Below are 22,893 nucleotides of genomic sequence, written 5' to 3'. Positions count from 1 at the left end.
TTCTATATTATTACCACATTCAATGCAGTCGTGGGTATTACATTCATAAAATAAGTAACCTGAGATTAGGGACAAAAATCAGCTTTCCATGTATGTTTTAAAAATAATGATTAAGAAATAAGTTCTTGTCATGAAGTGGTCAAAAACACAATGAAGCAGCTGCATCTATGTTGTGTTTTAAAAACAGCTTCCTGATTGAGGTTAAAACCTAATTTAACATGAAACTATCTAATTTATCCACAGGAGTTAATTCAGGGCCAGGTTTAAGGTACACTAACTGCTATGCTCAGCAAATAACTGTACGTATACTGAGTACGTTAGTGATCTCCCCAGGTGCTTACTTCTGTATTATATGGACATGCTTGATAGAGCCTGCCTGGAGTGAGCACTTCCAGGTTTGTTGTCTATCCTTTCAGTAATGTTGCTGGGCAATAAGTTGGCCGTGACTTCTTCTGTGAAGAGAATCAACATCTCTCGCTGTGAGGGCAACTGACATTTATATGTAGCCTGAATTAAATGAAACTTTTCAAGGAGGCTTCCAGGATTACCCAGACCAGATAGAGATATAGTTGTTCAGATAGAGCCTATGCACTTAATCAGTGGTTCCTCAAAAAGGAGCACATTGGGTATATAAGAACCACAAGACTAGTCTCCTGAGAGTCAGACCTTCTGTAGATCCTACTATTTATCAGTTTCTTCGGTTCTAGGGAACAATCCACATCTTTTGTGACCACCAAAATAGGCTGAATAACAGTTTCTTGTATTGTTTCTGATATTTACAGCCTGAAAAAGCCCTCTTAACTCTTTAGACTATTCCTGGATGAATTAACACACAAGAAACAGAAGAAGAAAGCATAGGCTCTCTCAGTCTCAAAATTATTTGGATCTGAACTCTGAGTAGAGTTGTGGATCAACTCTTCCATTTAGAATGACTGATTCTTATCAGTGCGGGAGCATGCCATGGTTTTCATCGTGTTTGCACAACGCAAATTAAGTCAGGACCGTGCTACAAAGATGGATGAGGAGCTACCATATCCCCTTCTAATTACATGGCAAGTGGTGAAAGATGTGATTCATGTCTATATGATACTAGATGCAACAAAGAAATTAGAAGCAGATTTTATTTGGTTCTAACAGATAAGCCAAGAATTGCATGCTGCAGTTTTGAAAACATAATTATGTCCAGATGTAACAAAATCTATTTAATATAATTCAAAGAAAAATCAAGGGGAAATCTATGGCTTGAAGAGGATAGAAATGAAGACTAGGAAAAGTTACTTTGGGATAAAGGGATTTTGTATTGTTGCTTCTAATCGCAGGAGAGAACTCCCATCCAAACCACCTACGTTGTGGTTATCATCAAGTGCAGCTCCAGCTGCAGAGTTAAAGGAGTAGTAATATTGATCTGATAGCTACTGAATCTGTGAAACAAGAAGAGGCAGGACCCCAATTCTGAAAGAAATGTTTACACCCTTCCAAACCACTGTATGTTCAGAAGAGCCTGGCCCCTCCGCAATACCCAGAGGTGCAAAGTTCCCACGCTGCAAAGCTTCCGGACCCAACGACGATGCCTCCCTCTGTGCTGTGTGCAGACAGCGGCCCTGGGCCACAGCGTAACGCAGGAGCCCACAGCAGGGTGATCGGCAGCTCCCGAACTATCCTTCAGCTGCAATACAAAATGTGAACTGTGTGTCACTGAGCAGCATAAGCCAGTCTTTCCCGAGCCTGAGTTATGTTCCTTCATCTGCAAAGGAACAAGGAAGAATGCAGCTTTGGATAAGACTTTTCCAGAATTTCTGTATAGTCTTTAAAGTGAGTCTGAACCAAATCTATTTTGAGCTTTGAGGAATGGAGGTATCAAAGTGAACTGGTTTCAAAATCAGGAAAATGTCACTTTTGCTCCCCTGCATTTCCTAGTTCCAACAAGAGCTGGGCATAGATGTGTTTGGAAACTCTGGTGGAAGCTGTCGTGACAATATTTCCAGGCCAGTGAAATACGGGAAATATCAAAAATCTTTGGGGGATTGAGGATGATGAGATTAGCACATTAGTTTTACTTATCAGTAGAATTCAGAGAATTTGGAAAAGATTTTGTTGAGCTTATTGGAGAAAACTAAATCTTTAAGCCTTTGGAAATCCCACTTTAGGTTCTCATGAGCTAAACTGCCAGGGCTCTCTGGCAGGAGAGAGTAATTTTGCATCTGGGAAGATCATGTGATAGTTCCCAATTTCCTTCATAACAAAAAAAAACCCATTTCATTTCATTAAATTGTTTCTCTGTAGCACACAAAATGGCTCAGGCTACAAGATTTTTTGTTTGTATTTCCTTTGTTACAGATAATTTTGAGTAAATTTTCCTGTTAAAATTTTGAGAAATAGGTTGGGGAAGTCATAACTATTCATTATACAACCTCTTCTTAAGCAGAGTAACCTTGGAAAAATGTAATGCCTAGAAACTGGAGCATATACATATGCCATTATATCACAAAGTTATTGCTTCACTGAATAAATTCAGTTTAAAAAAAGGATATATTTGTGAATAATATTCTTAGCAGCTACACACATACTTGTAATACTTCAAATTTTGGGGGTTTTAGCAGGTTAGGAGGCTGTTTGCTTGTTTCCTTGTTTTTGAATAGTAGTTGACACCTAATAGAAAATTATGTAGTGCCTCTTTCATGATTTCATTTGGTTTGGGTTTGTTTTTTTTACTGAGAAAGCTTCCTTTCATTGTTTACCAAAGTGTATAACAAAGTGACACAGTTGATCTGATCTTGTGATCATTGCATGTCATTGGTTGTGTTGCATCATATGACCACATGGATCTGAACAAAAAAGGGGTATTTTTTTCTGTTTGTCTACAATGAGTCTTGTCAGGTCTCTGGGCCAAATACCCCAAGGTTTTAAGTGCATATTCTACTGATTATCTAGTAATTTTCATCACATCAGTGATATCAGGTGGCACTTCACACCTATGGAGACTTGAGGGAAGATGTGGAGTCCAGAGCGCCATCAAATTCCCATTCAGAGAATAGTTCAGAAAATAGGTGAATATGGGCCAGTTGGCGAATGGAGTACACATGTACTCACAGCAAAGAAATGCAGTGGTCTAAAACATTTCTTAGCTCAGCTGATTTATCTCTCTTGCTCAGCTGATTGCGTAAGGTTTCTTTGTATCTGTGAGATGTTAGTGGGGTTATTTGTAAGTGCTCACCACAGCAAAGAAATATTGCAAAATCTCTCTCTCTCCTGGGGAAAGGAGAGAAGCAGGTGAGTCTCTGTGTGGGGAACAGAGGGCAGGGAGGGGAAGGGATGTCACCACCAGCAAAATAGCTGAAATTTCCTTTTTCTCTTTTACAACCTGTCCCCTTTTATTTAGTATTATTATTTGGTGTCACTACAGGTTTTTGAGTTCCATTAAGTAGTCTTCCCTGTCATTTTTCTTGGAAGCAAAAAAGACCCTGGGCCAGATTTTGAATTAAAGTAAATCAGGATGGCGTCACTGAATGCTTTATACCAGCTAAAGATCTCTGCCCCTGCTTGGCACAGATTGTCTTCACTCTTACACTAAAGCAGGCTTTTTCTCACCAATAAAATTCCTGATGTGTTCTTAGCTGTGAACCAAAGATTTGTGTGCTTTAGCAGAACTGGGGCCTGAGAGGCAGAGGGAATATTTCACAAGTTAGGACACATTTCCACAAGTTGCCTTTGCTCCTCATTCTGGCTGCACTCACAAGTGACTTCATTCAGCAGCCCTCCCTCTTGAAAGGCTTGGAGATTGTTATCATAAAACTCGTGAGGCAATAGTCAAAATCATCTGCCATACCTAAAAGTTAACAATTTAGTTACAGGCTTTGGGAGCTTTTCAGAAGCATAATGGAAGGGATTGTCCAGTTCCTTGAGAAGAAATGGCTTCATAAATTCAGGATTTCCATTAGAAGAATCTAGGAATGAACTCTGCGAAGCTGGAGGAGCGTGATCGGGAATGAGGAAAGGGTGAGGGTATAAATGAGAAAGAAAGAGGGAACTTCTCAGAAAGGGATAATAGGCTGATTGTCGTAAGGATTTCAATTCTTTGTTTCTAGAAGGGCTGCAAGACAGGCAACTTCTGTGCAAGTTTCCCCAGACTACCCCTTAACCTTGGTGAATCAAACAAAGAGAAGGCCAAAGGCTTCTGGTTTGCATTAGGAAGAGTGTTGCCAGCAGGTCAAGGGAGCTGATCCTTCCCCTCTATTCAGCCCTGATGAGGCCTGGTCTGGAGTGCTGGGTCTCGTTCTGGACTCCCCAGTACAAAAGAGATACAGAGCTACTGGAGTGAGTCCAGCAAAGGGCTATGAAGATGATTAAGGGACTGGAGCGTCTCCCATATGAGGAAAGGCTGAGGGAGCTGGGACTCTTCAGCCTGGGGAAGAGAAGACTGAGGGGGGATCTTATCAATGTGTATAAGTATCTGAAGGGAGGGTATAAAGAGGATGGGGCCAGACTCTTTTCAGTGGTGCCCAGCAACAGGATGAGAGGCAACAGGCGCGAACTGAAACACAGGAAGATTTGTCTGAACATAAGGAAAAAACCTTTTTACTGTGATGGTAACAGAGCACTGGAACAGGTTGCTCAGAGAGGTGGTGGAGTCTCCTTCCTCGGAAATATTTAAAAGCTGTCTGGACACAGTCCTGGGCAACATGCTCTAGGTGACCCTGCTTGAGCAGGGGGGTTGGACTGGATGATCTCCAGAGGTCCCTTCCAACCTCAACCACTCTGTGACTCTTCTCTGTGCAGAAGAGGTGTGACGGTTGATGCTGTTCCTCGGGCAGGTATACCCAATCTCTGCATGCATGGGGCCTCACAGCTAGTTTTTTACAACAACTAATTGGGCAACTCAATACCACTGAGCTAGAGATGAAGGTCCCTGCATCATTTAAGAGCACTAATTTTCAAATTAATTGTAAAAAAAACCTGTCAGATTCATTCCTCAGTTATCACCAGCATATTCAAACTCTGGAAACCTTCTATTTCTTGCTTGCTGGATAACTACATTTTCTTCATTCATATCCCTTATCAGCACTTCTACAAAGCCCTCACTGGCCATGTCAGGAAAGTGATGCTATAGACCTATTATAAACAAACAGCAAATATATTTATGCTCTGGGCTATGTCTGAGTCTTTGGGTATATTTTGTACTTGTAGACTATTGCTTTTTTCTGTTTATAAACTTAAGGGTTAATTTCAGAAACTAATTTAAGACCAATAAATACAAAGGGCAAGTATCTACCCTCCCTTAGCTTCCTCCCTTTTTCGGTGGAGTTGTTCCTCTGTGTGAGTGTCTGCTTAGATTACTGGAAGTGAAGACACTTTCATGCTAAAAGTAGCTGAAAAGGATAGTGAGGAATCCTGTAGTTGGCAGACTGTTTTTTCTTTGCTTGACAGAACTTTCTGAATAGATGAATGCTCTTGCATCTTCTCCAGATTTCCCAGCACAGTTCCCTAGACAGTGTTCTTTGTCAGTCTGAAAAGTCAGTGAAAGAGGATATGATGGTGGTGTCCTGTATCTATCAGTCTTCCATTTGAAGATACAAGTTCTCACTTTTAGCATAGAAGAGATGACATTTATTAACTCTCTTGCAATTGCTGCTCTTCTTTATGTAAACTCTTCAAATACGATTTGATAGCACGGCAAGCAATCACAAAAATGCTAGTTCATGCAGTGTGATAGGACAGGTGACACTGTGACCTACCATCCCAGTTAAAATTTGAAATGACAGATTTTAAAATTCCATTTCAAGACAAAATTGCATTTCAAGATATTCCTCTTCAGTTTCTATAATGCTCGACATGACTGTTGTATATGAAATACAGCCAGCTCCTTCTAAGGCCATTGAGGAATGTTCAGATTTTAAAAAATACAATTTTGAATGAAGTATGTACCTATTTACAGAAATGTTTCATAGCTACAAGACTTGCTACAGGAGTTTCGTTTGGGAAAATGACCACAGACATTCAAACGAAGTCATTTTTATTAATTCATTTCATTTATGGAACTTTCCTAGAACCTGGACAACTTTTTACTGTCAAAGTTTAGGGATGGAAAAATGCCAAAAGGCAGAGAGGTGAAGCTGCATCTTCCACTGTATAATCTTTAATAGATAAGAGTTTGTTGGCAAAACTCAAACCTGAGTCATCCATAGAGCACTGATATTTCAGTAGACCTATTTTGAACTTTGCATAAACCTGAATATGGAAAGGAAAGTTTGGCTTTACATCAAAATTCTCAGCATCTTTCCCTTCTTTAAGCCTCAAACATAGCAAAAACTGTTTGCATTTGATTTGGTTTGATCACTCAGAGTCAAGGGCCTTGGTTACAGTGTTCCTGAACTTTTATATAACCCTGTAACTCTTTGCCAGGATTACCAATTCTTGTAGCTGCCCTTCTTAGCCTACAAGTAGCCTCTGCTCTGGTAGATGTTCCCCTCCCACCAGCTGCTCTTTGCTCCACTGGTAGCTTTAATGAACGATTCCAGCTCTGCTAACAGATTCTGTTATTTTAGCTCTTAGAAAGAATGTAACATTGTGAACAAAGACAGTCTATTGCACACAGGATGCCCCTAACTAAATTTTTCTGAGTCCCCATGAGACTCTTAAAAAGCTTTTTATATTTCAGATCTTACAAGAGACAAATTCTTCTGTATTTTTTTACTTTTTTTTCTTAGCTATAACGTTTGCATCCCTGTGCTAGAAGCTATTGCCTTATATTAGGATGATATACTACAGAATGGCCATACTGGGCCAGATTTCTGTATGCTATTACAACTAGAGACATCTTTCTAATTTCTGATATGTCTCTTTTTTAAACAACAAAAAAACCCAGCATGTAAAATAAACGTATTATAGCTTTGCCCCTTGATTCATAACATTTATCTCCATTTCCATCAGATGTCAAATCATTGGCAGGATCTTCACCAGGTTCCTCCCTGCTTGATCTCCCTCCCTTCTGAAGTTCTCTAGGGGAGAATGAGTAGCTGCGGGTGTTTTTCTTTGCTTTAGGCAACAGACGTCACATCTAAGAATCAATCTTATTAATTTATACAGGGTTTCAATTGGCACTGCATCAAGAATATCAGGAATAAAAAGCAATGCAACCTGGTCAAAAGAACATTTTATTCATGAAAATATGCAGATTCAAGTAGACCAAAGTTATCAGTGAATTTGTCTCAAATTTGGTAGCATAAGCCAAAAATAAATGGATATTTTAAGCTTGTTTTCACATTTTCTTAAAGAAATATATTTATCTGAAAACAAATCTGAGACTAAAATTCCTTATATTTAATTAAATATATTTTTAAAATCACCTAAAACTAGCATTTTTTAAGCATATTTTCTGAGGGAGGAGGGGGTATTAGGAGGAAAAAAAGCAAAGATTTTGATTTCAGTTTGATTCTGGAAATGGTGTCTCCAATTTTTCATTTTGATTTACCTCTTGTAATTGAATGGCAAAACTCTGCTGCCAAGATTCAAATCCATTTCAGCTGAAACAAGGAAAGGGGTTTTCCTTAAGGAATGAAGAATGAGTTGTAAAAACTGCCAATGTTATATCCAGTAAAAGGCTTAGCTACTACTTATCTTTTAAACAGTTGTCCCCTCCTCCTCAAGTGGATTCCACACCTGAGCACTGGGAGCTTGGGGATAATAACAAGTATGTGAGGACAAGTGTCTGAGAATGGGTCCCCAATAGGTGATAAGGTGACAGATACTGATAATAGGTCACAGCAAGAAATAACCAAAAGATGGTAATTCACACCCCTGGGGTACTCACCTGAGAAGGGGGAGTCCTGGTTCCTGCTCAAAGACTTACATCAGCGGTCACTAGATACAATGCATAGCAGATACCTAAAACTCACCACCTACTTGTAGCCCAGTATTTAAAAACAAAAACTTTTCTGAGTTAGTTTAAGCACCTGTAGGAGTCAGCAGATCCTTGCAGAGGAGTATTTCTTTCTGGACCCCATGAGCTGCTCTCTCCACAGCAGCACAGATACAAGCGGATGTGTAGAGAGCCCCCTGGCCAAGCTGACCTCTCAGACCACTGCTAGGACATCCATCTCAGGCACAGGAGAGGCAGGCTTAAGCCCTTGGGTCCGCTGGCCAGATAAATAGCCCAGGCAGTCGCCTGTCGTAGAAAAGATGGGTACACTTGCTGCTGATGTGCTCTAGCGCTTTCAGAGCATATCTGTAGGCACTTCCTCAGAGGACGATGCCATGGTCTGTGTCCCACGGGGAGGAAGATCTCAGCCAGTTCTACCAGGGGCTGGTGGTGGGTGTTGTGGCACAGCCCCGTCTGCAGCATTCCCTGCTGGCCAGTTCTAGGCAGCTCCCTACTCCGTGCACAGATTTTTGTATTGCTCTCCTGAAGCAACTTGTTCTTGCTGTAAACTCAGGTGTTGAATTCGGGGCCTTAGATGCTACACCAAGAACTACATTCCTAAAGTAGAGGTACTTGTGCTCCTGTTCGGATTTTGCCTCCAACTGATTGTAGGTCAGGATGTCCAATTCCCAGACATGTTATACCCTCACCTCCTTGCCTCCCTATCCGTGCTTCCCTTATATTTCTGCAACACGGGCAATAGCGAACACAGCTGCAAACATTACAGCAGATTGGAGGAAGCTCAAAGGGCTGCAGCAGATTTGCGAGAAGGCAGTGTGAGAGAGGTATTTGCCATGTGTACCACTTGGAGGTTGAGATATACTTAAGGCCACATTTATTGCTGCAGTTGCTTAGGGGAAGGCTAAACATCCCACAGTACCTTCTTTCCCCAGCGTGGCTGTCAGGTTCCTGCCACCACGTCAGTCCTGCTCTGTTGTCTTTGCAGGGTCAGAGGCTAGGCTGCCTGGCCCACCACCTGCCTTACCTACTTCTTGCTGGCTGAGGCACTCTTGAGACAGTGTGCAAGCAGCCTGCTCCCTAATAGCATCAGGCTTCAGAAGAGGACAAGGCAGAGACTGGGATGGGCAGATGTCCCCTGAGATTCAGAGTTGCTTCCCTTGTTCCCCATTCCAGACACTTAGTAAGGGCTGCTGAAGAAGTCAGTGTGAGCAAAAGCTGCATACTGGACCAAATGTGAAAAGAAGAATAGCTAATACTTTCAGCCTCCCCAGACAAAGGGTAAAAGACAAGATAAAAGACAGCATAGATGGATAAATGGGTCATTGACATCTGAGAGGGAGTTACTTAGCAGTATGACAATAACACTCTGAAAGAGACACCTTGTATCATAGTGATCCCAGTCTTTTGGAAAGAAAACTATATCTAGGCTCTTCCGTAAGTGTGAGGGAAGGATTTCCTCCTCTCCCTTTGGCATGTTTATTCTGTTTTTCGGGCCATCATTCTGCCCTCTGAGCACCTTGTGCAGGGCAACACTGGACAGTGAGCCTCCCAGCCAGAAAGATGATCATAGCTGTCTAACATAGGCGCAACTATACGTTGTCTGAAGTAAGAGTTGCAGCTTCAGGTTCTCTACTCATAGGGTTGCAATTGTTTACACCGGCTTTGTCATCATTAACAGGGCTGAGAACGCTGTGCAGTCCTCTTCTAAGCTACTGCCAAAACTGCCTCTGCTATTGAGCAGTGCCATGGCCGTTCTGCTCATCCCGCCATTGCATGCATGTGTGATAGTTCGGATGACACGAATGATGGACGTGATCTTCATGTCTGACACAGAGAGGGAGCTGTTGAGGCTGCAAATAGCAACAAGCAAAAAAATCAAGAGTGAGTAGGATGTTTGTGTGTCTGCTGGCTCTGTATTATCTCTGAAGGATTGTTCATACCCCGTCTCTATTTAGGGGGTTCTTTAAATGTGCAAGCAATAAATTGAAAGATAAAGCTTATTTAAGCTCTGTCTTACTTATGGCAATTGAAGCAAAGGACTTTTAGATCGTTGCTCTTTTATTGGCAGTTCTCGGAATTTCACAAAAAACTGAAAGCCTCAAGTTTCAGTTGAGAAGTGTTAGGGGAAAAGCAGAATTTTTCAGTCTTATTTCTCCTGATTTGTTCAGTTACACAGTTTTTCTGCCTTATTAATTGCCTCAAATCAAGTTGATAACGCCTGTTTAGATCTACTTTAGCTTATTTCTTCCTGAATGACAGGAAACTTTGATGATAACAACTTGAATGTTTATGAACACAGATTTTAATCTTTCTACTGGTATCTGGGAATGTATTTGACAGTATCTTCAGAGCACTTTCTGTTCTGCTAATACTTATCTTTCTGTGTATTTTAGTTTTACTGGATGTGTATAATAAAATGCCTACATGGCATGTCTTTCACTTGGCTAACACAGAACAGGTGTTTTTCTGTTGTTGGGACTTCTGGGAAAATATATCTAATTCCTTTTTCCTCCACACCCAATTATCATTATTTATTCAGTTCCATACTTAATAAGCAAAGCATGCCAGAAACACACATCCCTGATTTTATGATTCCATCTCTGAAGGCAACTTTATTTAAACCAACACTGCACACTGCAGTATAAAGTGTGGCTTTTCTCACAAACAGCTGAGCAGCTAGTCTTAAATCCCATTGATTTGTTTTGATGATGAGGCATGTTGAAGTTAAAAACGCACCAGTAAGATTGCTGTTACGATATTGCTTCCAGGTCAGGTGCATCTGTACCAAAATAACAGTCATATGGATCGATAGACCTTTGAAGGCCTCTGAAAACACTGTAGCTTCTGCATCATCAGAGCCAAGAACAGGCCTACCTCAAGTTTCAAGTGATCCCTCTTCTCTTTCATTTTTCTGAAAGAATATCTACACACATGGAAAAGATGGATTTATAAAAAGTAAGAGACAAACGCAAGGTTGTATTTAGTTGTCATATTGATTTTATTCACTTGAGTTAACATAGTTGATATTGTCTCATAACCCATAATATGGCTTATTTAATGCAAGTGCTCACTAAGAAATACAGTGTCAGGAAGACTGCAAATGTAATCCAGTAGATTTGGGCTAAGCATGATCTTAATCTAATTGAGGCCTTGGCCTCTTCTCCTGTAGCTAAAGAAAAGGCACCATAATATTACTTTATTTGATTGCAGGCTCTTCAGTATCTTCCTCTGTGTTTGTACGCTGTCTAGTGCCAGAGAGACTTCTCCCCAGTTAAGGCCTGTGGGTGCTGCTGCAGTATAAATAAATGAGAGTAAGAGGAGTGAAATGAAAGAAGAGATTGTTATAGTCATTTCATTTGTGAAGCTGTTACTCTCCCCTTCCAGCAAAAGCCCATCAAGGTAGAAGTGTAGACATTTCCTCAGAAAGTCTTAGTGAAGAGAAATAATCATCCTTGTGAGTGATTTTGCTTTAGACCTGGAATCAAATTAGGCTTGCTTATAATTGAGAACACTCTGGAAATGTATTTATGGCATGAGTTTGCCCTTTTGTCTGAAAAGCAATAAACAATCATCATGAGAAATGAGAGTCAAGAAGGGCTTAAAGTTTGAAATTTATGAGAAAGTTGTTTCCTCATACCTAGTGCTGAAACCTTCCTCCATTAAATGTCAATTTGATTTCCTTATTGAAACAATTAGAACTGCTGTCAAATACGGCCTGTCTCACCCTAACCTGTTGTCTAGAAATCTCTTGCAAAGCCAAACATTATATCCTTTGCCTGGAGCTGGGAACACTGGGCAACACTTCATCTGCAAATGGTAATGTAAATGGGGGAGCAGACTATGTCGCTCTGCAGACCTATTTAGTACTTTGAAAAACTATGGGGGAACCAATCTCTGAGCTCTGTAAGCAAGGTCCAAGGCTTCAAAATGGAAAACTTGGAAATATACTTTACGGCAAAATTGTCCTGCTCCTCAGCTTCCAGTGTAGTGCTTGCTTGTGTCCGCCCTCTACCAGCCACGCTGTTCAGAGAGCTCAGCAGAGTGTAGTGAGCTAGCGCAGCCAAGCCACGTGTCTCTGACTTTGACAGTCATGCTGAAATCACCCAGTGCACTGCCCTGCTAACGGAGGGCCCTGTGGGAATAGAAACACTTGAATTCTGTTTGCTCTAAGTAGCCTTGAAAGTGCTTTGCAGATGTATCACATTGTCAACATTATTTAAACATCCCTGACATTCCTAGCACACACGGAAAGAAAGCCTGGAGGAACTCCCTAAAGAACACAGTGTGTGTGTGATGGACCTTGCTTTGAAATTAAATCTTTTCTCTCCCCTAGTCCTGAATTTCAGCCTATACAAAAGCATCCCTTCCCTTTTTATTTCATGTAATCTGCTCCTTGGCCTAAGGATTGCTGGAAAGAAGGGCCTAAGCAACTCCCTCATTGATTTCATGTCTTGTAGCCTCCCCGCAGTAGCAGCGTAACACACCTATGCATGCAGGGAAAGGTTGCCAACCACTTTGTGTCCCCAAAAATGAACTCCATAGCTCACAGGACTTCAGTAATTCAGCCATATTTGTTTGAGGGCCCTGTACAGAGTAACAGAAGGACAAATGATTTTCCATTTGCATAGCCCCTCCAAATTGCAAAGGCTGTTATTCAGTAATAGTCCTGTGACACCTAGTTTACATTTTCATACCACTGTGTAAATAAATTACTCCTCCCTACACTTCCGTGGGATAGGTAAGTAAATGTTTGATTTTCCTTTCACAACCACAAAAGCTGACACAACTGGCATATAACACTCAGGTACAGCTTTGTGCTGCTTTGGGAGAACAAAAATTCACAGTCGTAGAAATATGCGTTGGTGAGGACCTTTGAAGGTCATTTAGTCCAGCCTCCTGCTCTAAGCAGGACTATTTCCAACCCAAGATCAGATGGCTCTTTTAATTTTAAATAATGATTAAGATTAGAAGGGATTCTTTAGAATGTTACAAATATCAGAAGTCTATCATTTTGGACTGCTATTTCCCCCCCCCCCCAAATCATTTATCTTTGTTTTAAAAATGCAGTGACAACAATTGATCCTTATTTTGCTGTCACACAGCAAAACAGCTATCAAACCTTGCTCCTTGGTAAGTTTGGTCCTATTTCTCCGAAGATTGTGTAATGTGCTCTCTGAAGGCAAGTCTTATCAAGCAGGTTCTGCAGTGCCTGCCAGTGACACATATACATTGTCATTAATAATGTTTCTGCAACTTAATTTATTTGCTGTTTATGTTGCCACAGTTGTGGCAATGCATTGTATTAAATCTGACAATTTGTATATGCTATTAAATGTATACAAATTCAGCAAGATGTTGCTGCTTTTTAAAATACCCTGTCACTTCAGCCTTCAGGGTCACTAAAGCTATCAAAGTACATTTTAATTCCATTCTAGTGCTAAGTGAAAGATGCTGCAGTTATGAAAAATAATTAACCAAAACCATTTGATGACAACATTTGTGGTTGTGATTGCCTGGCTGGACACACTTACAGAGGTCCACAGGAGCACTTTCAGCAGCCTCTGGAAATCTGAGCACATCATTTCTTCTCATGCCACAGGCCATGTCAGGTTAAGAAATGGGAACGGTAAAAATCATCCTAAATGTGAGTCTTCTGTGCCTATTGGAATATGGAAACTCATAATTTTAACTATTCATTTTTTCTTCCAGTGCTGTTTTTGTCAGTTTTAACTAATTTGTTTATTTCCAGAGCAAAGGAGTCATGAGGGACCACATATTGACCATACAGAGGTTATTTTCTTGTGGAAATCCTTGAACGTTGTGTGGAAATGAGTCGATGAACACAGTGTTACTGTAAGGTGATCATCCTCTAGACCTGAAGTGGGCAGTGCTGAGGAAGGTTAGCAGGAAAAGGGCTGATACCTACTAAGCCACAGGTTTACTGCAAGTGAATATAATTTTATGCTGTCAGGGAGATGCCTGGAATTCCTTGGCAACCTTTTGGCATCCTGGTGAATGCTCTCCTTTGCCCTTTCTCATCCCGAGGAGCTCAAAAGCAACAGACCATTTTACAAGTCTAGTGCTCCTTTGAGAAATTGCTAATAACAGCGGCTGTGGAGGAGCAGCTGGGGTCATACCGGAGGCTGCAGGGTCAAGAGCACTGCCCTGTCTCGCTGGACAGCTGACCTCTTGGAACCCCTAACAAGAGAAGGTATTTCCAGTAACCACAAAGAAGATAAATTAGCTTTGTTTTGTTTGGCAGGGACACGATGGACAGCCATGTAACTGTCTCAGCAGGAGTCAAGGAAGCTGTAGAGCTGCTTGGCTTGTTGAGTGCAGCACAGACTCACAAGTCTGTCAGACATGTAAAATAAATGAATGAGTTTTTTCCTGTTTTAGTGTGTAATTTACAATGGAGAGTGGCCAAACTGACCTCACTACTCTATCTAACCATGTCTAACCACCGCACATGGCCTCTACTGCCCCAGATTTTACTTCCTTCTGTGAGACAAATCTCTCTACTCACCTGAGAGGCTCTTGATTTCACTGGTATCTTGGGCAATTTTGGAGATCCAAACATATTTAAGTGATAACACAGACAGATTTTGCTACGTTTGGAATCCCAGGCTTCCTTGATTATTGCTGTTTTCTCAAAAAAGATGGCCTGATGCTCCACATGTGGTCATTAACATCAGGTAAGTGCAAGGGAGAGACAAGTTCTTTATCAAATCTGTTTTACACTGATTTTATATAGTTTTGACCATGCAAATCAATGAAGGTTCCTGTGCCTCCATTTTGTTGCATTATTCAACTGCCAGTGAATTCAGTAAAGTGGCTCCTGCTTTATCCTGGAGACATATATATACATGTAAAAATAAAATATATATTAGATATATATATATGATATATATTATATGTGTATATTACTGAAGCTGGATGTTAGTTCACAGTAATGGTTGTAAAGTAGTGTATTTCTTTGTCTGGCCAACATATCTTATGGTCATTTCCGCCTTCTGATAAGAAAAGAGATGAACTGAAGTACTCTATTTCCATAAATAAGCACTTAAGCCTCAAAAAAGTAGGGAATTATAATTTCTGTGTTGCAGTCAACTTGCCTGCATCTTTTTATCATTTCTAACTGGCCAAGTGATGTACCTGCATTTGTAAAAATATGCAATTTACTTTCATAAACATGCACATGAAAATATACAGGCAATGGCAGCCAATGAACCTTTCTGACATGTAGATAATCTTGAAGCCTTCAATAAACCAGCTAATAAATTATCAAACCAAATGGTAATCATCATTATAAAAATGATAAGTAAACGATAAGCCTAATGAAAAGCATAAAAGAGCATCATAAAAGTAAATGACATCTCTTGCTGGAGTCATAAATGGTAGAACATCGACTATCAATGGCCCCAATATACCTGAGTCAGAAAAAGTTCAGTAGCAAGGATGAGAACAAGGAAGTTCTCAGCCTGTCATCTATAATGTAGGAGGCTGGTCTTTAATAGATGTAGCAAAACAAGAGGCTGCATGAGTCTCAATACTACCTTTCAAAAAACTTTGTCCTTTTGAAAAATGAATGTATCTCCGTTCATGAAAAGAGAGGTTAAAAAATTTGACATAAGAAAAGAAAAACAGGCACTGTCAAGTTACAGGTGATCTGGTCTTCCAAAGGGAGGCTGTTGATTATGCTTGATCAGCATATCTTGTGGGCAGCAGCAGGAACATGCAGGTCTTACAGAAAGCTGAAATTTTCATTGTGCAGATAACCAGAGCTGAAAGACCCTGCAGTGATCCACTGAAAAAACTCAGCCAGCAGGTCCTGCTGGTACCTGTTCCATGTAAGTATTTTTCTTCCTTCTGCCCACAGTTACTGTCCATCTCTTTCTCCATGCTCTCCTTTTTTTCAGGAGGGGAGGAGGGCAAGGGAAAGGAGAGAAAAAGAAAAAGCAAAGGAAAAGGAGGGGAAAGTTTAAAACCAAGTGCCAAAGAAAATGAAATGTTAAACTTGAATTTTCATCAAAAAGCTTACTGATAAAGTGCAGGCCTCCTCCCAACCCCACTTACCAAATTCATTTCCATTCGAAACCTAGAATTAAAAAGACTTTGATGCATTTATTATAAAGTGTTTTCTGTTTGGATCAACTTCAACTTCCATCCATGACCACACTGAATAGGTGAAAAACAAAATCCACACAGCTATGAACTCTGAGGTAGCCTGACCACAGTAGATGACCGGCCTTTCTCATTTTAAAGCTGGATTACAATTTCACAATACAGCCTCAAGAGGAAATGTGGAGCTGAACCAACAGCAAGATAAGAACAAAGTTTTGGCATAAGTACAGTGTTAAAATTTAGTTCTTGCTTTCTTCTTTTTTCCAGATAAGGAGGAAAGCTAGGTCGGTAAGCAGCTGCTATTACCTTCACCATTTTACTTAGATGAGTATCGTGTGACAAGCATTTTTGCACTTTTCTGCTTTGAGCAGTTTCTGTGGCAATGTGCTACAGAGGAACAGTTCTTACTATACTGAGGGATCAGTGTTTGATCTAACCTAAACAAGTAAATTATCTTAAAATTAGATGTTACTGTCACTGAAAAAAAGACATCGCCCATCTCTGGAATCCACTCAATGTTGACTCTGATTTTCTTGAAAACAGATAGTGTTTTAATCCAGTTTCAATGTGAAGGATTTTTCCCCACTGTCTAGCTGCAATTTTTCATTCATTAATTACTTGATTTTGTCTCTAACTTTAGTAATAATATTGTTTCAAATAAGAAACATTAAATCTTTTCAACTCTGTTCTCTGTTCAATTATTAGTTGATCAGTTCAACAGTTGCAGGTGGGTTCTGCTTTTCAGCCTCTATTTTTTTCCCACATGGGACTTCTCTTTTTTTTCATATTTCTGCTCAGATTCATTGCCAGCTGAGTCGAACCACGAGTGTTTTGTCCATTTGCTTCTTTTGCTGCCAAGATGTTAAACAATTCCCTGATTTTCAGCACAGTTCCACTGGCGAAAAACCAATCATTTTCTAAAAGAAAGAGCAGAGCCTGTTCCTAAATTTCTGATTTTTCAGAATATGGTGGGCCATTCAGGAAATCCTGGGTGCAATTCAAGGAGCTGGACAGGCTAGGCACCGCTCTCAAAAGACAGCTTGGACGTGGCGCCCTGCTTTGGAGGGTAGAGGCCAGCGATGATCCCCAGCCAAGGCAGACTGCAGCCCGGAGCCTGGCTGGGGCTTCGGGGAGGGAAAATGAGAGGCTTTTGGGAGGAGACAGGGATTTACAGGTGAGACCTACTGGAAAGCTTTCGGCAGCTTTCTTTATGGTTGCCTTCCTCCTCTTTCAGAGCTATATTATTTCTTCTTCCAAACACAAGACAAGTGCCATTCCCTTCTGCCTCCCTTTTTAGTCAGCCCCAAATTTTGTCAGACAAGCTCTGCTTTGTATTATGCTGGGTGCTTTGACAGGGACTAAGGCAATGTACGTCCAACATGTTTCTACCTCCAGCTGAGAGTTGAATATATCACCCTGTAATATTAAATAATTCTGTACATTTTTTTATTTAATTAAGCACAGTAAAAAAAGATTACAAATAAACTATTTCCGACTATTTCATTCACTCCCGTAACTTCACTACTTCAGTTGTCTTCACAGTGTGGTATTCAAACTGTTCCCCCAAAGTACCTGAAATCCTTCAGAATCGCACTGGGTGAATACTTGAGGTTTAATCTGGTTTGTTGTTGTTTGTGGTGGGTGTGTGGGTTTCCAGCTCACACTTGAGCCAGTGACCTAATTATGTGGAGAGCAGAAAGACTCATAAAAGACACTGCTCCCAGAACAGCTAGAGATGCAAAGCACTGTTTTCAGCGAGTGCCAGGAAAATACCAAGTCCTGAAGTGTGTCCTGCCAGGTAAAATGGTTTTCAGTTCACTTTTAGGGGATTACATAATGAGGTGAAATAAAAAGTTGTTTCCCTGTGTGCCAGCATGATTCCTTACCATCTTAAAAGATCATCTGCAGAAACACGCTTTTAACATTACTGGCGACCTGCGCTCTCTTTCCACCACTGTGTTAAAAGGGACGCAGTGCCTTTGCTGATGTGTCAAAATTACGAACGTGCAAAGTGGGGTGGGATTTTCAACATGCTGAGCACTGGCCCAGTTCTCTTTCTCTGGATGTCAGTGGCCTTTCGTAGACTGCAGCGGAGCAGCTAGGGCAGAACTTTCTGTACTTTAGAAAATCCCACCTGTTTCTCTCTGTGAGGAACTGGCAAGATAGTTTTGGTATGTAACTCATAAAATGTATGTTTCCTGCAACAGAAAATGGTTTTCAACAGGCAGTAAGTTGTGTAAATGCCATCTGAAAATGCCTGCTGGTGTTTACATATAATGTGAGCAAACACTCTGCTCTTCTTATTGGTGGTCTCAGAAGAAAAAAAATGTTAAATTTACCATCGTCATTTTGTACAGTTTCATATTATCCACTACAAATAGCTCTCAAATACACATGGTGCTTTTTCCATAAACAGAAAGGGTAGTTAGTTTTCTGGCTGCTAGAAGAATGTGAAATGGACTGAACAAATTCAAATTTCAGTTCAAAACTCAGACAAAAATTCCAAATTTCTCTTGATTTCAGATTCAATCTATGTAAAACCATTAAGTTTCACATGCTGTTTGCTCAAAAACGTGAATCAGTTTATAAGTCCTAGAAACACTGTTCAATCTGAAGCTTAAATTCAATATAAACAAATAAGTGTTGCAAATCAGAGACTGCCTGGCTTAAATTTCAGTTTTGTAACAAACTTGAAAAACAGTGAACTTTGTTTGTTTTTAAAGTTAGTGTTTTAAAAATGTCCGTAGCTCCTTTCCTTTGCGCTATCACAGATTCTTTGAAAATCCAGTGCTTTAGTGCATGTTAACATTGTGTATATTGATGTTCATGTAAACTGGGAAGTTTATCGAATAAGCAATATTTTACACAGGTAAAGGCTGAATTAGTAGTGTCTTTAGAGTTTGGCACTTAAAGTTTATACAGAATGTTAAAGGGAGGCAGCAGACAGAAAAACAGGCAATCCTAAAATTGCAAAAAGACGGGGAAACATTCGCATTCTTGGATTACCACCTAAGTAGACCCTTTACATATGCAGAATGAATCACCAGAACAGTCCAGACTCCGGTTTGTCCCTTGGGTACGGTAGTCAGCTGTGTTTAGCTTTTCATTGACTCAAGCATATCAGTTCCCTGCTTTGTATGTTTTCCAGTTTTGTCAAGTCCCCGCTTTTCTGATATCCCTTTCCCCTGATGGTCAATTCGGGAATCACTGTCGCATAGTGTTCACACACTGAGATACTGCTTAGTCATCTCTGTAATGGCTTTCTTACAGCTATTGGGATTTAGTTTCTGGGAATACAGTCATTTTGCTCTGCTGTTCAGATAACAGTGTAAAGCACACCATCTTGTTAGAGTTTCAGTTTGTTTGATTCAGCCTCTCTCTCTTTTCTAAACATCATCTGTCTGCCCCTATTTATACAACACAGGACAGTTCAGATGCCAATGGCATCTGAATGCCAATTCCCTGATTTGGAAGTATCTGCATCTGGTTCAGTTATGGTTAGAAAGCTAGAAATTGACTGATTTGTATTATTTAGGATGCACTATGCACTGTTTTTAAAAAAAACAATAGCTAACTTGAGCTAATCACAGGTCTTAGGATGGAGGATTGAAGAGGTCAGCTGTGTCATCTAGTCCAGTTCTCTGCCATTCCACAACCAATTAAATATACATATGCCAAATATACCTACACACCAAGAAACTTTCCCAACATTGCTAATAAAATTTAAGACACAAAGCTACAAATAAATACATGTCACAGGTAAGCAGCTGGAGAGACAAAGCATTCTGCTGCTGTCTTAGATCCCTGCTACAGAAGGGAATTCATTGCATGAAAATGCTCTGGCTGGCAAAAAGAAAAATGTTAGCTTGGGGAAATGGGATAGAGAAATGATAGCAGCACTGTCAGTTCCCCATCAATTCAGTGTGTGGGCCCTGTGGTGGGCTCCATCATGCATGGATTTGAGTTTCTGCTGGGATCAGTGTTATTTTGGACAGCCAGACAGATTCAAACAAAGGCCCAGCAGCAATGATTTGTTCATGATATGTTTCTTTGTTTAATCCTCACGCCAGGAGTGTTATTTGGAGGGAGAAAAAAAAAACAGAATGAAATTTGTGGTTTATCATCACAAGATAGAAAAGTCATCCAGAAAAGAAAAATAAAAGCAAATTATTTTGAATGTTCATGGGAACTAATTAAAGTAGAACAGCTGGCTGATCTGAGACTATGCAACAGGGCTTAATGACCTATTAACTTGTCAGAAGGGGAACATGTGGTCTGATTTACAGAGGCGTCAAATGCCTGAAGCACCTATTTGTTTCAGAGCAGGGTACTGATGCTCAGTTATTTGAAAAATGGATCAGTGATTTTAACAAGGATTAGAAGTCTTATCACTAGTTTGATAGTGGTGTTTATTTAGCTGATTCCTTCTCAGGCCCTTCTTGACTTTGCATTTCCAGCTTTAAATTCTTTATAGAAGTTGGTCTTCTGGCATTTCTTCAAATAAACAGTCATTCGCAGATGTACAAAACGAAGCATTCAATGAAATACCAGGCCAACATACGTAAATACAACTGCATTGACTGCAGTGGGAGTTCAGCCTTCTTACTCAGAGGCTGGACATGACCCAAAGAAAAGTTGTGACTTGCCCTCGATCACAGTGAGGAGTCAGCATGCCTAGCACCTGAGTCACGTATGTGGCCGAGTCATCCACACCTCTGCTGGTACATAGCTTCATGCAGGATGCGTCATGCCTTCTTCCTTCCACTCACCCTTGGCTTGCTCCTAATTTAAGCTGAGTGATCCTAACATTTATCCTGGAGTCAGATATGTGTATGTGTCCCTCTCAGTCAACATGGTATTCTCCTTCCCCGTTCTGCCTCATCCAGGATTCGTGTCAATGGCTCAGCCCTTTCTCCGAGTTTCTGTAAGAAGTGTGGATTCGGAGCAACCCATCTCCCTTATCACCCCTTCCTCACTCTGGCTTGCTCCCTTCCCTTGCCCCACATAGGAGTTTGAGGACAGTGGGACCAGTCCTGATTTCTATCCATAGGTGATGACTACCATGTTTTTCTGTTTTTCTCTGATCAAACCAATCAAAAATCTTTCCCAATTTCTGATCATGATAAAGCTTGTTTGGTGTGAGCAGGGAAAAGATTCGCTCCACTTGAGTTGCAGCCTGGGGGATTTCTTCGTTAGTAAATTAGCATAAGGTGTAGGTAGCTCTAAGATACTTGTTTAACCTGGTGCCTCTCAGCATGCAAAACCCTACTGCTGTCGACTTGCGCAATTTTTATTGATAAATAGCACAATGTCTGTCTGCAGCTAGAGCCAGTCTTGTGATAACATGGGTCAGAAACCAGAGAGTAATGTGAGAAAAAGTGTATTCTTCAAAAATAATTCCATGATTTGTCAGCAGATATCATGTTTTGGGAGAGCTGTCACCACAGCTGTACTGTTGCTGAGAGACTGGCAATGCTGATGGATGAAGGGGTCCAGGTACTGCCTAGTTAACCAGGGCTGTATGGACAGAATTCGAGGGACCACACATCCTGGAGAGGAGACAGCTGAAGGTTAATGGCAGCAAGACAGAGACAGAGGAAAAAAGATAAAGGGGAGAAACTTGTATTAAATCCAGCTCATGTTCAAGAGGCTGGGATGCTTGTATAGCAATGCCTTGACATATCCACAGGGAGTTCACACCCAGTTAAGAGCTCCACAGTACCATACAATGCAACTGAAGTTGCATTATTTAGGGATGGAATGGTCCATGTCCAGTGTATTTTACCACCAAATACAAGAAGGAAGGTAGCAGTGATGCCAAGCAATTTCATGACACTTGACAATGCTCTATCTTTCTTTCAGGATTCTTTGAGTTTTTTTGAGTTCAGTAGCTTTGTTTTGGGCTAATATCAGTTAGAAGTTGCAATGTCTGATTCATTTTTTTATAATACAGCAGCACTGTCTGTTTGGAAAAATTTTAATAAGTATATTTGGACAATAGTCTTCTAATTTGTGTGTTCCAAACAACTGTAGGGAAACTTGAACTGAGGCATAAAATGTTTAATATTCTCAAATTTAAAATTCATACAGAAAGGAATGCCAACCAATTACAGTAATCATTATTCATCACTTATACCCATTGTCACAATCTTAAAAAAAAAAAAGAAATCAGGAGGGGTAATGATGTAATATGACTACAACTCCTGTTTCTTCATTAGGGAAGTCTTTACTTAAGTCTTACCTTGTTTTGACTGACTAGTACTTAAATCAAGGTTGTTAATGTCTCTGTGTGGACATGCCTAAAACAGGTGGACATGTCTTTTAATGGGTAAAGAACAAATATGGGTTTAAAAAAAATGAAGAAAAGTAAGCAGCCAAACCTCTCAAGTTGCTCAGATCACCTTTGGAAAAATCACAAGAATGGGTAGGCTGGAAGAAGTATTATGAAGCTTCAGCTTACATAGTGTTAGCTGGCTTTCAATTGCCTTGGACAGAAATAAGCTTAATATACTGAAGTTCATATAAACGTGTCTTCAACATCACCAGCTGCTGAATCAGGATTATCCCCAGATGTGAAGCAGGCACAAGAATCATCAAAGCTTCCTCATCTCTCTCTCTCTCTTCTCTCTCTCTCTTCATCTATGGTAATTGCAATTTATGATTAAAAGCCATTAACATTCTCACATGTTGTCCAGTTAGCAAAAGAAGGAAAAAAAAAAAAAAAAAAAAAAAAAAAAAAGGTGTGGTAGCTTTTAAGTACACTGACCCACTGACCATAAGGTCAAATTCAGAAGCGCTGAGAGTTGCCCCCTTCCCGTAGGGCATGGACAGAGCTGGAAGCCCTATAAGAGTGATTCAGAAAGCCTGTGTGCTGAGGAAGGCTCTGCCAGGAC

The 22,893-nt window shown here is 40.4% G+C and overlaps 1 long non-coding RNA gene across 4 annotated transcripts in view; it reads left to right on the top strand.

Annotated features, from left to right (window-relative positions):
- LOC135324782 (uncharacterized) overlaps nucleotides 1-22,893 on the top strand; it is a 142,931-nt gene that overhangs the window by 94,672 nt on the left and 25,366 nt on the right. For 3 of the 4 annotated variants that reach the window (XR_010386036.1, XR_010386035.1, XR_010386038.1), the window contains exons 3-6: nucleotides 9,555-9,757; nucleotides 10,645-10,831; nucleotides 13,626-13,775; nucleotides 15,651-15,726. This is a non-coding gene — a long non-coding RNA (uncharacterized LOC135324782). The remainder of the gene's footprint in view (nucleotides 1-9,554; nucleotides 9,758-10,644; nucleotides 10,832-13,625; nucleotides 13,776-15,650; nucleotides 15,727-22,893) is intronic. The other variant, XR_010386037.1, reaches the window with a different exon arrangement.

Source organism: Dromaius novaehollandiae, chromosome Z (assembly GCF_036370855.1).
Source record: "Dromaius novaehollandiae isolate bDroNov1 chromosome Z, bDroNov1.hap1, whole genome shotgun sequence".
Taxonomy (NCBI): Eukaryota; Metazoa; Chordata; class Aves; order Casuariiformes; family Dromaiidae; genus Dromaius; species Dromaius novaehollandiae.
Note: the sequence above shows the minus strand (reverse complement) of the source record. Positions and strands in the feature narration are given on the sequence as shown.